General features: G+C 34.9%; 1 long non-coding RNA gene across 1 annotated transcript in view; it reads left to right on the forward strand.

Annotated features, from left to right (window-relative positions):
• Positions 1-15,677, forward strand: part of LOC138365125 (uncharacterized) — a 59,638-nt gene that overhangs the window by 43,399 nt on the left and 562 nt on the right. Inside the window, exon 2 of the long non-coding RNA XR_011228670.1 lies at positions 11,986-12,092. This is a non-coding gene — a long non-coding RNA (uncharacterized lncRNA). The remainder of the gene's footprint in view (positions 1-11,985; positions 12,093-15,677) is intronic.

Below are 15,677 nucleotides of genomic sequence, written 5' to 3' on the forward strand. Positions count from 1 at the left end.
ATTAGGTAGTTTCCAGCTTCGTATATCGCATATAAACGTTGCAAAAAGATTTTAGACTGAATTAACACATTACACATTTATGGAGTAATTAACAACAAAACAATCTTTATTTTCATTGCAGAACATATATCAGAGCATACTAGTGACTCATACATTTAAAATAGTGTGATTTTTAAACAATTCGGTTGTAAACCCGCAGAACCGCCTACCCAGCAAACACAGAACGTTTGTGGACGTTTTTAAATGGTTCCACAAAGGTAATACTGTAACTTTTGACATAAATACGTATATCTGATGTTCTTAAAACCAAAGGATATAACTAAAAACATATATTCTTGAGACACAGTTTTTTAAGATTTATGTAAAAATTTAAAAATAATAGTGAATGCTATGGTATTATAATGTTTTCATGCTTTATATTTAAGAATAAATAATTTTCAGTCAACATTTAGTTTTTTTTGTTTACTTTCTGTAAAGCTATCCAATTTACGTTCTTATAACATAAATATAACATTTATATGACGTCAGTATAACGTTATTTACACGACATCATTACGTTATTATGATGTTATATTAACGTATAATTCCTGTGTGAAAACCAGAATATATATTGAACTTTATGTTTTAAACCTTGTAAAGTTATCATAAAACTTGGAATAAGACGGTAAGCATGCTTTACTTATGAAAATATACAAACAAATCAACAAAAACATTTTAACATAAAAAACATAAACATAACATAAATTAATTGCATGCATGGGAGTTAACTGGAACTCTGTAATATTGCATACATGAACCTTAAGGTACAAACCCAGTGTATTTACTCATGCAGTTCTTTCCTAAATCTAAATTTTTCCAATTTTTACACTTTGTTTCGAGTTCTGTCTTGTGTTGCTACTTTTAATACCCCATTAATGTCCCCTTTGTTATGTCCATTCATCCCATTGTGCACCTCTACCATATGTCACTCCTAATTCTTTGCTTTTCTAGAGAATGTAATATAAGCTTTGACAATCTTTCTTCATATGACAGGTTAACAGGTAGAACAAAGATTACCATTTATATATGGATAACTATTATAAGTCGGTTTGAATGAGTGAATTGCTGCTTGAAGATAGGTATATACACCTGTGGTACTATCAGATTGCATCGTGGTGAGCCTAAAACCCTTCAGATCCAAGCAAAGGGTAAAATGCCAGCAGATACAATTGCGAACACATTGATACCAAAATGAAAGACATATGACGAGAATTGAGGTAACCAAAGTGAAAAGAGTGTTCACATTACATTGCACTAGAGTGCTCCCGGGTTACTTTCTCTCACTTTCTCTGTTTTGTGCGGATGGTACACCTTGCTTTTGGAGTTTATATGCATTTAAACCTGTAGATAATTCTATTGCTAACACATTGATACCAAAATGAAAGACCTAGGATGACAATTGGGGTGACCAAAATGAAAAGAGTGTATACATTTTATCGCTCTTGTGCGCTCCCTGGTAACACACTCTCGCTTACTCTGTTTGTTGCGGATGGTAAGCCGGGCTTTTGGAGTTTATATGCCTTTAGTCCTGTAGAGAATTCTATTGCGAACACATTGATGCCAAATTGAAAAAACTAGGATGAGAATTGAGGTAACAAAGTTGAAAAGGGTATACACTTTTCAGTATTATCACGCTCTCTAATGTAATGAGAGTTGCCTGAGGGTGGCTCAGCTTTCTTTTTCTGGTACCCTTGGCCTACATTCATCTTGTCGGCGGGTGGAGCGCGCTGCTGTCTTTGACATTATATGCACATAGTTCTGTTGGGAATTCTATTGCGAACGCATTGATACCAAAATGAAAGACATAGGACGAGAATTAAGGTGACAAAGTTGAAAAGAGTATACACTTTTCAGTATTTCCGCGCACTACCAGGGAATGTCCAAACAAAAATGGAGAGAGTGGAGGGGTAACTTGCCCAAAACGCGAAAGTGTTTGGGGAGATTAACTTTCGTTCAATACTATTATGCAAAATGAGCCACACATCTATGGTTCATCCAATAAAATCAGCAGACTTCTAGATGTTACTACTGCTCGGCTTAGACTCGGTTACAAGTATTTCTGGGAATTCTCATTATCTGCCGATGTAGACCTGACCAAATGTTAACTGTCAACAAAATTATTTGCACACCCCTTCGTCACTATGTGATAGTGAATTCAGAGACAATTCTATAACCAATGTACCAACGATGTGTCAATATTTCATTCAAAATGATCTGGTACCAGAAATTTTAGCCAAATATCCCCAGTTTGCTAACTGTAAGTAGTAACTAAGTGATTGTAACCTATCCACCGCTGCCCACTGGATGGGGAGCGGTGTGCAGGACAAACATATCAATTGTGACACTAGCTCTCCACATATGTCAGTTGCTTAATTTAGAAACTGTACTTGTGATCGATCTCGAACCTATTGTTGATGTGACGACTTATACTGAATTTTGTAACTAGCTCATCAAGATTGTAACTTGCTTAGCTAAATGAATTGTTGGGTTCAGTCCCTGAGCCCATTATGTGCCTCTGCAACCCTTTCCACTACCGCCCACAAGATGGGTATGGGGTGCATAATAAATGAACTAAACTAACTTTAAGGCATCCTGAAAGAAAGCTTGGAGGGCTTGAAAAATTGCAGAACGAAGCCTTGAGGATAATCCTTGGGTGCCTTCGTACCACAAAGATACTTAATATGAGAAAGGAACTTAATATTCCGAGCGTTGTTTATCGTGTTACTGAAAATAACTGTCAAATTGGTATAAAAATGCTTAGGCTAGCTCATCCTAACCGTTGCACAGAAGCCCTCCAGAATTTCTTTATTGAATGTAAACATTGTTTCAAATAGATAAATAAAATTGGAACTGAACTCAGAAAGTATCAGATTTATAATTTGTACCAAGAGAGACAACAATAGCACTTTCCTGCACTGTAGGAAATTACACCCTTTTCAATTTTAATCCCTCCCTTTCCATCAAAGGAGCAAATTAGAGATCAGTCCCAGCTTTGTCTTGAGGCAAAGCTCAACGTCTTAAGCCATATTGATGCTCTGTCCACAGAGCATTCTTTCTCTCAAATCATATACACTGAAGGTTTCCTACAGCGCCCAACGGGTGCAGCTGGAAGTGCAGTTGTCCTGGCAATAGGATATGACTTATATTTTGAGTGGGGAGTCCGTATAAACAACTGGGCCTCTACCCTTCAGACTGAACTATTTGCCTTGCTCCTTGCACTGAAATGTGTACAAGTATCCAAACTTGATACATTAGTTGTAAGTGACTCTTTATCATCCTTAACTGCTCTCAACTCTTTAAGACATAACTGTAACATGCTTGTGTCTGAAGCTAGACACAAATACAATAACAACTTGAGGAACCTTATCATAAACAATAATCTCAACAAAAATCACATAGTTCTCAGAGGTGATTTCAATATTGACCTAGGGCTACAAAATAACCCTCAAGTAGACTGTTTCCTCAACAGCATGAATTCCTGTATGCTCATCCCCGCAATCACCAGGCCCACCCGAGTCACTCAAACATCTGCGAATACCCTGGATCACTGATGGACCAACATAACAGCTCCTCTTACATCAAGTATAAACACTGACAGAACAACTGACCACTATCCTACCTTCCTTGTAGCGAACATGGCCATAACACCACCAGGTAACAAGAAAATTACCTTTAGGTTACAATGTGAAGCGGCAATAGGCAATCTCACAAATGCTCTCCACAATGTAAACTGGGAATCTAAATTTATCAATACACAGGATAATAATTCGTTAACTAGCCTCTTTCCAAAATTTAAAGCCTTTACAATACTTATTGTCCTCTCCTCACCAAGCAAGTAACTGGCAAAAAGGTTAAATAATCCCTGGCTCACTAATGGCATACTTAAAGCAATCGACAAGAAACATGAATATGAAAAAAAAACTTAGGATTGGCCTAGTTGGAAAAGAAGTAGTTAAGAGGTATTCATCAGTGCTTACCAGTATAATAAGAGCAAAGCGTTCCTATTACGAGAATAGATTCAAAGAAGCAAAAGGCAACATAAAAAGCACATGGAGAGCCATCTCTACCATCCTAGGAGCTAAACAACATTTACATAATAAGATAAAAATCTCCAAGGATGGTTATACACCTGCAACAGATCTTGAAACAGCAACTGAATTTAATATAGCTTCTTTTCATCGTTTGGTGCTCACCTTGCCCGAAAAATCCCAGAGACTCAGACATATGTTACCACATATCTTTCACGCAGCTATCCAAACTCTCTTCTCCTCTCTCCGGTCAGCCCTACAGATGTTGTGTCCATCATTCACTCGCTAAAAACCAAAGCTGGGAACATTAGTGAAATACCATCGATGGTACACAGGCGTGCCTCCCATGCCCTAGCACCATCCATAGCACTGCTGTTCAACAAATCCCTAGAGTGTCATACCTTCCCTGATATCCTTAAAAAAGCAAGAGTAACGCCAGTTCATAAAGGAGGTAACACGGCAGACATAAATAATTACAGACCCATATCGAATCTACCTATATTATCAAAATTATTTTTTTTTTTTTTACAAACAGCTCTACTCCAATCTTGTAAAATTCAATATACTAAGTCCCTGTCAGTTTGGCTTCCGCTCCCAAAAGAGTACCAATGATGCTATTGTTAGTCTGCTTGACTTAATCTTCTCAGCCCTTGACAAAAGTGAGTTTCCAATTGAACTCTTCATCGGCCTGAGAAAGGCCTTTGATACTGTTAACCATAACTACCTCTTACTTAAATTCCACCATTATGGAATCCGTGGCCTTGCCCTAAACTATATCCGATCCTATCTTAGTAACAGACACCAATATGAAGCCATCAATGATATAACCTCTCCCACTCTACCACTTAATTACCGTAAAGGTGCCACAGAGCAGCATCCTAGGACCCTCCTGTTTCTTATATACATCAATGATCTCCCTAATGTCTCTAACATACTTAAACCTATATTGTTGGCTGATGATACTACTCATCTACTCTGACCCCAACCCACTCCTGTTAAATAATGTTGTAAACAATTAATTAAAAAAAGTCTACTTGTGGATGTCAACCAACAAACCTCACACAAAACATAGAAAAGACCTACTATATCTTATTTGGAAACAAATCAACAAATGCAATTCAGCTTCAGATAGATAATGTAAACATTAGCAATAAAAATGATGGAAAGTTTCTTAGCCTATACTTAGACAAGAGACTCAACTTCCGCACCCATATACAACACATAACTAAAAAGGTTTCTAAAACAGTTGGTATACTGTTTAAGATCAGATATTATGTACCCTACTCTGCTCTCCTCTCACTCTATTATGCACTTATCTATCCCTATCATTCTTATGGCGTTTGTGCTTGGGGTTCAACCTCTGCAAACTACCTCAAGCCCATCATCATCCAGTAAAAATCTGCTATCAGGACAATAACTAACTCTACCTTCAGACAACACACAGCTCCCTTGTTCAAATCCTTAAACATGCTAAACAAATTCACTCCATACATTCTCCTGTGTAAATTACGTTTATAAAGCCCTTTTTCTAACTGCAAACCCTGTTCTGAAACTCTTCCTGGACAGATGTAATAGAACACATGGCCACGTCCCCACCAGACATAAATATCTCTTTGATATCCCCAGAGTCAAACTTAATCTATGTAAACACTCTATGTAAATAAAGGGACCTAGTCTATGGAACTCACTCCCTTATAATGATTTGAAAAGCTGTCCAACTTCTGCCATATTCAAAAATAAAACCAAAAAGTACCTGTAGTACTTTTTAAGTACGAGGGAGTAATGCGCAAAGCGTCCCTCACCTGTGACGTCACAGCGTCATCTGACGCCATATCAACACATCGGCCATTTTGTCGTCAGTTCAGTCATGGCGAGGACTAACCCTTCATGCAAACTGCACCTACTATCAAGAAGAAGAAGATTTTGTGTTCCACCGATAGTATTATCGTAAGTAAGCACTTATATTTTATATTTTATTAAATTAATTGATTCTATTTTTCTGTAATAAAGGTCCAAAGGGTTGTTAAGGAACAAGGGTGTAGCGATACCGACGCTCAGTGCGCTCAACTCACACCAAAGTATCACCTGTGTAGCTTCTGTAATTAGTGTTAATTAGTTATGCTATAAGATAATGAAGCGAGTATAAGATTAACTCGCTACAAGGGTACTGTGTTGGGAGGTGAGGGCTGTTACTGGTGTCTGTGGGGATGTGAGGACTTGTACCAACCACTATCACCACCAGTACCTTGTCTTGCATCCTGCTTAGTATTCCTATTGAGATATGAAGTATTATTGCATTCATATAATTATTCATTCATTGTCATTACTATTTTTATGGGCTATGTTCTGTTACCCTAATGCTTTTTACCCCTGGGCATGTCCATTTACTCTCCAGCCCTTCACAAGCCACTGCTGCACCCCCTCCATGCCCATACTTACTGTGCTTATTCTTACAGGACTGCACTGCATTATGTGGTGCTCACTGCCTGGACACCTTGATACATGCATTATAGGGTTCTGGTAGTTGTTCTACTCACCAAGCCCTTCCAAGGCCAGGCTTGACATGTGAGAGCTTGGTCCAACAGGCTGTTGCTTGGACAGGCCCCTCAGGCCCACATATCCACCACAGCCTTGTTTGTCCGGCACTTCAAAATCAAATGTTTATTTACGTAAGGTACATACATATTTTTAGGTAAGGTACTCTTTATTTGGGTAAATTTATCTTCGTAGTATTTAGCTTTGGCTCGTCTAATTATCTTGGATAGCAATAACGAGTAATTCTTTGAGAATTCTTTGGAGACAATTCCTAACCTATACTTCTCCCAACCTATACTTCTTCTCAAGGTCATCTTCACTTCTTGAAGATGTTCAGGTTTTCTCTTGAAGATGTCGACGGTTGTTCCAGCAATACTGTATTTCTTTTATTGCTGAAAACCTGTTTTCAGCCATAAAAAAATAATCCTGAATCCAGAAAAAAATCCCTTTTGTATCGTCTGGAAATTTTCAAATATTGCTGATCAAACCTGAGTCTAAATTATTTGTATATATTATGAATTACAGAGGTCCCAGGACAGGGTTTTTAGGCACTCCACTTACATTTTCCCACTCTGACTTAACCCCCATTTATACAAACTCAGTCTTATCTTTTAGCTAATAATTTATTGTACACACCATACTCAGCCTGTGTAGGGTAGTTTATTGTGCATGTGTAGTATATATATTTGTGTAGTATATTTGGTATATTTAATGCCTCTAACCTCTCCTCATAGTTCTTGTCCTTCAGTTCTGGGAGCCACTTAGTAGCATGTCTTTGCACCTTTTCCAGTTTGTTTATGTGCTTCTTAAGATATGGGCACCATACAACCGCTGCATATTCCAACTTTGGTCTAACAAAAGTCGTGAACAATTTCTTGAGTATTTCGCCATCCATGCATTTAAAAGCTCTGAATATTATCCTTTACCTGCAATTGGTTGTTGCTGTATTTATAGAATATGATTTGTTCTACTTTACATTTGTTTGTTCCTTTTTTTCAAAATTTCTTTCTGCCTCTCTCCTCACTGCCGTGTAGTTGTTTCTCTTTGTATTACTGGTATGTTTGGGGGTTTGGCCTCTTCGTATATTGATTCCATTTTTGTGTCTTTTGGTCTCTGTCCGTCTTGAAATTTCAGTTGAACAAATCCTGTTTCCTAGTTCTGCATCTTTGTTTTGGTATAAATGTTTTTGTTCCTTTATCATATATTTCACAAAATTGACATACTGTGCATTAATTCATCTCAATTACTTCCTTTCCTAACAGCAAGCCTTTCCAGTAAAATTCTTTGAATTCTTTTCTGACTTCTGGCCTAATGTTTGTTTTATCCTAGTGTGTATGATGCCTAGCGTGTGTCTGGTGCCTGTTGTGTTAAACCGAAGATAAATGCATAAGTATAGGTCAGTAATTTCTCCAGCTTTGAAAGGGGCTTTCATTATGCAGCAGTATTCCACTCTAGAGAGCACTAGCGTCTTGAAAACTATCATCATCGGTATAGCATCTCTAGTGTGAAAAGTTCTTGTTATCTATCCTGTCATTTTTCTTGTAGTTGTGACGGCTACTTTATTGTGTTCTTTAAATGTAAGGCCTTCTGACATCAGTACACCCAAATCCTTTACGTTGCTTTTCCGTTCAATGTTATGATTTGACTGAGTTTTGTAAGTGGTTTCCGTTTTTATATTTTTTATTTTTTCCATAGCGCATGAGCTGAAACTTATGTTCGTTAATCACCATGTTATTTTCTGTAGCCCATAGAAAGACCTGATTTACATCTGATTGGAGGTTTGCCGTGTCCTCTATGTTGCCTACTCTCGTGAAGATTCTAGTGTCATCTGCAAAGGATGATCAAGTACTATAGGTTGTGTCCTTGTCTATGTCCGATATGAGGATGAGAAAAAGTATTGGAGCAAGCACAGTACGCTTGGGGACTGAGCTCTTTACGGTTGATGGTCCAGATTTTATTTTGTTGACTACTACACATTGGGTTCTATTAGTCAGGAAGTTGTATATCCATCTGCCTATTTTTCCGGTAATTCCTTTTGAACGCATTTTATGTGCAATAACACAATGGTCACATTTGTCAAAGGCTTTTTTTTGTCAGAGCGTTTTGTTTGTCTTCCATGGCATCTAGTGCCATGTCAGAGTGGTCCAGCAACTGTGATAGGCAAGAGCGCCCTGTTCTGAAACCATGTTGTCTGGGGTTATGGAGATGCTGTGATTCCATGTATTTTGTGATCTTACTTCTTAGCATTCTCTCAAAGATTTTTATGATGTGCGATGTTAGTGCTATCGGTCTGTAGTTTTTTGCCTCTGCCTTATTTCCTCCTTTATGGGGCGGTGCTATCTCTGCTGTTTTTAGTATGTCAGGGACAATGCCAGTACCTTGGCTTTGTCTCCAAAGAATGTGAAGGGCCTGCGATAACGTTTTTTACAGTTCTTGATGAATATAGAGTTCCAAGAGTCAGGGCCTGGTGCAGAGTGCATAGGCATACTGTCTATGGCTTCTTCAAAATCCAGTGGGGATAGGATCACATCTGATTTATGATTTGATGTTGGTATCATATCCATGAAAAATTCATTTGGGTTATCAATCAGATGGATGGAGAGCTACACTCGTGGTGTCCCATTTTCCCAGCACTTTTTGTCAAATAATGCTTTGAAACTTTTGACGGATTTGGCCTCCACCACCTTCTCACCTAACATGTTCCAACCGTTTACCATTCTGTTTGCAAAAGTGAATTGTCTTACATTTCTTCGGCATCTTTGTTTAGTTCGTTTAAATCTATAACCACTTGTTCTTGAAATTCCAGGTCTCGGGAAATCTTCCCTATCAAGTTTATCAATTCCTGTTACTGTTTTGTACGTAGTGATCATATCTCCTCTTTTCCTTCTGTCTTCTAGTTTGGAATATTTAATGCCTCTAATGTCTCCTCATAAATCCTGCCCTTCAGTTTTGGTATGAATGTTTGTGTGCCTTCATCGTATATTTTGCAAAATATGGAATACATCTCATTTACTTTACTTTAAGAATATGGTTCGATCAATTAAAAACCCTCTTGTTCAAATTGCAAAGAGACTGAAAGAGATGCAGCATGCTCAATGGATTATATATTAGTGATTATTATTAGGATTATATATTAGTGAATCATATTAGTGATTCAATTATTATGGTCATAAAACAATAAACAAATAGTTTTGGTGTTATTACACTCTATTCACAGGTTATATATAAGTATCTGCATGTTTTGTTCACCATTACAAACCACTAAGTTGGTTTGATTTTTGTTGAGATTGTTATTTATGATAAGATTCCTTACGTTATCTGAGAATGAAGCTATGTCGGTATTGGGAAATCTATAGATGGCACTTATAGTCAAGGAGGATTTAAGGGATTTACTGGAGAACTTGGCAAAGGTATATTCACAATAGTCGTCTCTATTACTAATGAGACTATTGCAGATGAAGGTATCTTTGTAAGATATTGCTATGCCACCTCCTTTTTTTATTAGGCCTGCAGTTGTGAATGGCTTTATTATCAGCCAAGTTGTAGCATACAACATAGCATATATATGTATAAGGCATACATATATATATATATACACACACATATATATATATATATATATATATATATATATATATATATATATATATATATATATATATATATATATATATATATATATATGTTATGTTATGTTACAACATAACAGGCCAATTACACTGGATTAATCTTTGTGTTTAGATAGGAGATGCCTCGTATGGGCCAATAAGCCTTCTGCAGCCCCTATGTTTATCCCTTATGTATCCCCCCATGTTTTCACCTTCATTGTATTATCACCTGACCTAATGCGGGTATAAAATCAACTAATATATATATATATATATATATATATATATATATATATATATATATATATATATACATATATATATATATATATATATATATATATATATATATATATATATATATATATATATATATATATATATACATGTCGTACCTAGTAGCCAGAACTCACTTCTCAGCCTACTATTCAAGGCCCGATTTGCCTAATAAGCCTAGTTTTCTTGAATTATTATATTTACTATATTTTTTTTCTTATGAAATGATAAAGCAACCCTTTTCTCTATGTATGAGGTCAATTTTTTTTTATTGGAGTGAAAATTAACGTAGATATATGACCGAACCTAACCAACCCTACCTAACCTAACCTAACCTATATTTATAGGTAAGGTTAGGTTAGGTAGCCAAAAAAAGCTAGGTTAGGTTAGGTTAGGTAGGTTAGGTAGACGAAAAAACATTAATTCATGAAAACTTGGCTTATTAGGCAAATCGGGCCTTGAATAGTAGGCTGAGAAGTGCGTTCTGGCTATTAGGTACGACATATATATATATATATATATATATATATATATATATATATATATATATATATATATATATATATATATATATATATATATATATATATATATATATATATATATTCAAAATTCGTCAGTGTACTACATTTTTGTTGTTGCTTTTAGGTGATGCTTTTAACCAGTGTACGTGGGTCTGATTGTGCAACCACAGTTCGAAGAATAATGAAGATATGAACAAACGGCCTGTGGTCACTATACAGTCTGGAAGGGCAAAAGAAGAAATTGGCATTTCTACAAAAACAAGAACTATATAATGTTATTTTAAGTAAGTAACCAAAAAATTAAATAATTTTTTTAAAGTTTAAAATTCACTTAAAAATGTAAATTTTAAGTTAAAAAATTTTAACCAAAAAACTTAATATTTTTCATATTTGGAACCATTCCATAATCCCAAGCATAAATGATTATATTTCTATCACTTGCTCTTAAGATTGTTTCATTTAATAGAGGTTGGGCATAATTGTTCTCTGCTGCTAATAGAACTGACTGACTTAGCTATAGGAAAATGTAAACTTAATTGGTTTATCCATTACAGTATTTTGCAGTTTATTTCATGATCCTGTGCTTAATACTTGCATAAATAGTAGATTACAAAATGCATTTTTATATCATTAGTATTGAATAATAATAATGCAAATAATTGACTTATAAATGATGTACAATTAATTGGTAGGTGATATTATATTATTAATATTTTTTCATTCTTGCAAAGCCTTAACAAAGTCATTAACATGTTAATATAAACTTGATCACCTTCCACTTATTTTCTCATGTGCTACCTACATGTACAAAACCTTATTCCTAAATGCATATTTTGTTCTGAAACTTGTCCTTTATATGTTGTGTATCACCATCTCTGGAGAGTTTTATCTGATTGATGTATAAATTACTTTTAATTTTACAGAATATTATTGTTATACTGAATTTATTATTATATAAATAACTTAATTTTACAGAATCATCTATCAACGCACATCCACAAGTTGAGGAGGAGGATGTGACCTTCCAGATGTCTGAAGTACTGAAACAGGCACCAAACAGGCCTGGTGGATCTAGGTACAAGGTAAAATAATTTAAATTTTTTTTTTTTTTTTTTTTACTAATTGTCCGATATATATATATATATATATATATATATATATATATATATATATATATATATATATATATATATATATATATGTCGTACCTAGTAGCCAGAACTCACTTCTCAGCCAACTATGCAAGGCCCGATTTGCCTAATAAGCCTAGTTTTCATGAATTAATGTTTTTTCGACTACCTAACCTACCTAACCTAACCTAACCTAACGTTTTCGGCTACCTAACCTAACCTAACCTATAAAGATAGGTTAGGTTAGGTTAGGTAGGGTTGGTTAGGTTCGGTCATATATATACGTTAATTTTAACTCCAATAAAAATAAATTGACCTCATACATAATGAAATGGGTAGCTTTATCATTTCATAAGAAAAAAATTTGAGAAAATATATTAATTCAGTAAAACTTGGCTTATTAGGCAAATCGGCCCTTGCATAGTAGGCTGAGAAGTGAGTTCTGGCTATTAGGTACGACATATATATATATATATATATATATATATATATATATATATATATATATATATATATATATATATATATGTCGTACCTAGTAGCCAGAACGCACTTCTCAGCCTACTATGCAAGGCCAGATTTGCCTAATAAGCCAAGTTTTCCTGAATTAATATATTTTCTCTAATTTTTTTCTTATGAAATGATAAAGCTACCCATTTCATTATGGATGAGGTCAATTTTTTGTTATTGGATATAAAATTAACGTAGATATATGACCGAACCTAACCAACCTTACCTAACCTAACCTAACCTATCTTTATAGGTTAGGTTAGGTTAGGTAGCCGAAAAAGTTAGGTTAGGTTAGGTTAGGTAGGTTAGGTAGTCGAAAGACAATTAATTCATGAAAACTTGGCTTATTAGGCAAATTTGGTCTTGCATAGTAGGCTGAGAAGTGCGTTCTGGCTACTAGGTACGACATATATATATATATATATATATAATGTGTCGTACCTAGTAGCCAGAACGCACATCTCAGCCTACTATGCAAGGCCCGATTTGCCTAATAAGCCAAGTTTTCTTGAATTAATGTTTTTTCGACTACCTAACCTAACATTTTCAGCTACCTAACCTAACCTATAAAGATAGGTTGGGTTCGGTCATATATCTCTATTAATTTTAACTCCAATAAAAAAAGAATTGACCTCATACATAATGAAATGGATAGCTTTATCATTTCATAAGAAAAAAAATAGAGAAAATATATTAATTCATGAAAACTTGGCTTATTAGGCAAATCGGGCCTTGCATAGTAGGCTGAAAAGTGCGTTCTGGCGACTAGGTACGACATATATATATATATATATATATATATATATATATATATATATATATATATATATATATATATATTATATATATATATATATATATATATATAATATGTATGTGTGTGTGTGTGTGTAATTACCTAAGTGTAGTTAAAGGATGAGACCGTCTTCCCAGCACTCTTTGTCATATAACGCTTTGAAACTACTGACAGTCTTGGCCTCCACCACCTTCTCACCTAACTTGTTCCAACCGTCTACCACTCTATTTGCGAAAGTGAATTTTCTTATATTTCTTTAGCATCTGTGTTAAGCTAGTTTCAATCTATGACCTCCTGTTCTTGAAGTTCCAGGTCTCAGGAAATCTTCCCTGTCGATTTTATCAATTCCTGTTACTATTTTGTATGTAGTGATCATATCACCTCTTCTGTCTTTTAGTTTTGGCATATTTAATGCCTCTAACGTCTCCTCGTAGCTCTTGCCCTTCAGTTCTGGGAGCCACTTAGTAGCATGTCTTTGCACCTTTTCCAGTTTGTTGATGTGCTTCTTAAGATATGGGCCAACTTCTGTTGTTGGGCACCACACAACAGCTGCATATTCTAGCTTTGGCGTAACAAAAGTCATGAACAATTTCTTTAGTATATCACCATCCATGTATTTAAACGCAATTCTAAAGTTAGAAAGCGTAGCATAGGCTCCTCGCACAATATTCTTTATGTGGTCCTCAGGTGATAGTTTTCTATCTAGAACCACCCCTAGATCTCTTTCTTTATCAGAATTCTTTAAAGATTTCTCACATAATGTATAGGTTGTGTGGGGTCTATGTTCTCCTGTTCCACATTCCATAACATGGCATTTATTAACATTAAATTCCATTTGCCAAGTGGTGCTCCATATACTTATTTTATCCAGGTTTTCTTGAAGGGCATGACAATCATCTAAATTTCTTATCCTTCCTATTATCTTAGCATCATCAGCAAACATGTTCATGTAATTCTATATACCAACTGGTAGATCATTTATGTAGACAATAAACATCACTGGTGCAAGAACTGAACCCTGTGGTACTCCACTTGTGACATTTCTCCAGTCCGATACATTGCCTCTGATTACTGCCCTCATTTTTCTATGTCAGAAAATTTTTCATTCATATTAGAAGCTTACCTGTCACCCCTCCAATATTTTCCAGTTTCCAGAACAACCTCTCTATGTGGAACTGTCGAATGCCTTTTTTAGGTCCAAATAGATGCAGTCAACCCAACCATCTCTTTCCTGTAATATATCTGTTGCTCGATCATAGAAACTGAGTAAATTCGATACACAGGATCTTCCAAATCGAAAACCATACTGTCTGTCTGAAATTATATCATTTCTCTCCAGGTGTTCTACCCATTTAGTTTTAATTATTTTTTCCAATATTCCAATTCCAATTTTTTCCAATAATGTGTGTGTGTGTATGTATATTTGTGTTGTTGAATATGACCGAAAGTCAGTCTTTCTGCCCCTCTCCTTACTGCTATTGTTGTTTCTCGCATCTTTGTATTGCTTGTATGTTTGGGCAATTTTTCCCCTTTTCCTAGTTCTGCATCTCTGCTTTAGTATAAATTTTGTTGTGCCATTATCATATATTTCACAAAACTTGACATACATCTCATTTACTTCATGTCCTAACAGCAAGTGTTTGTCAAATTCCTTAAGGAAATATCTGAGTTCCCCATAATGACCTCTCCACAAGTCAGGTTTTTCAACTGCTTCAAGCTCATTTTCTTCCAGATTATAATGCATTGCATACTTTATTCCCAAAAAGACATGGTCACTTTTACCCAAGTGACCATGTCACTTGGGTAAAAGGAGGGAGGTACCAAAGGAGGGAGGTACTGAATGATAAATATATCTTTCTCTTTCCTGGTAAATATAATATCCAGCATGGAGGGAACATCCCCTTCCCTCATCCTCGTAGCTTGTTTAACATGTAGAAACATGAATGTTTACAGGGTGAGGTTTACGAAATTATATATATATATATATATATATATATATATATATATATATATATATATATATATATATATATATATATATATATATATATATATATATATATATATATATATATATATATATAATTGGTCTCTGGTCTATATATATTATATATATATATATATATATATATATATATATATATATATATATATATATATATATATATATATATATATATATTAAGTTTGTGTGTGTGTAATTTATATAAATAAATAATTAAATATTAATT

This window comes from Procambarus clarkii, chromosome 15 (assembly GCF_040958095.1).
Source record: "Procambarus clarkii isolate CNS0578487 chromosome 15, FALCON_Pclarkii_2.0, whole genome shotgun sequence".
Taxonomy (NCBI): Eukaryota; Metazoa; Arthropoda; class Malacostraca; order Decapoda; family Cambaridae; genus Procambarus; species Procambarus clarkii.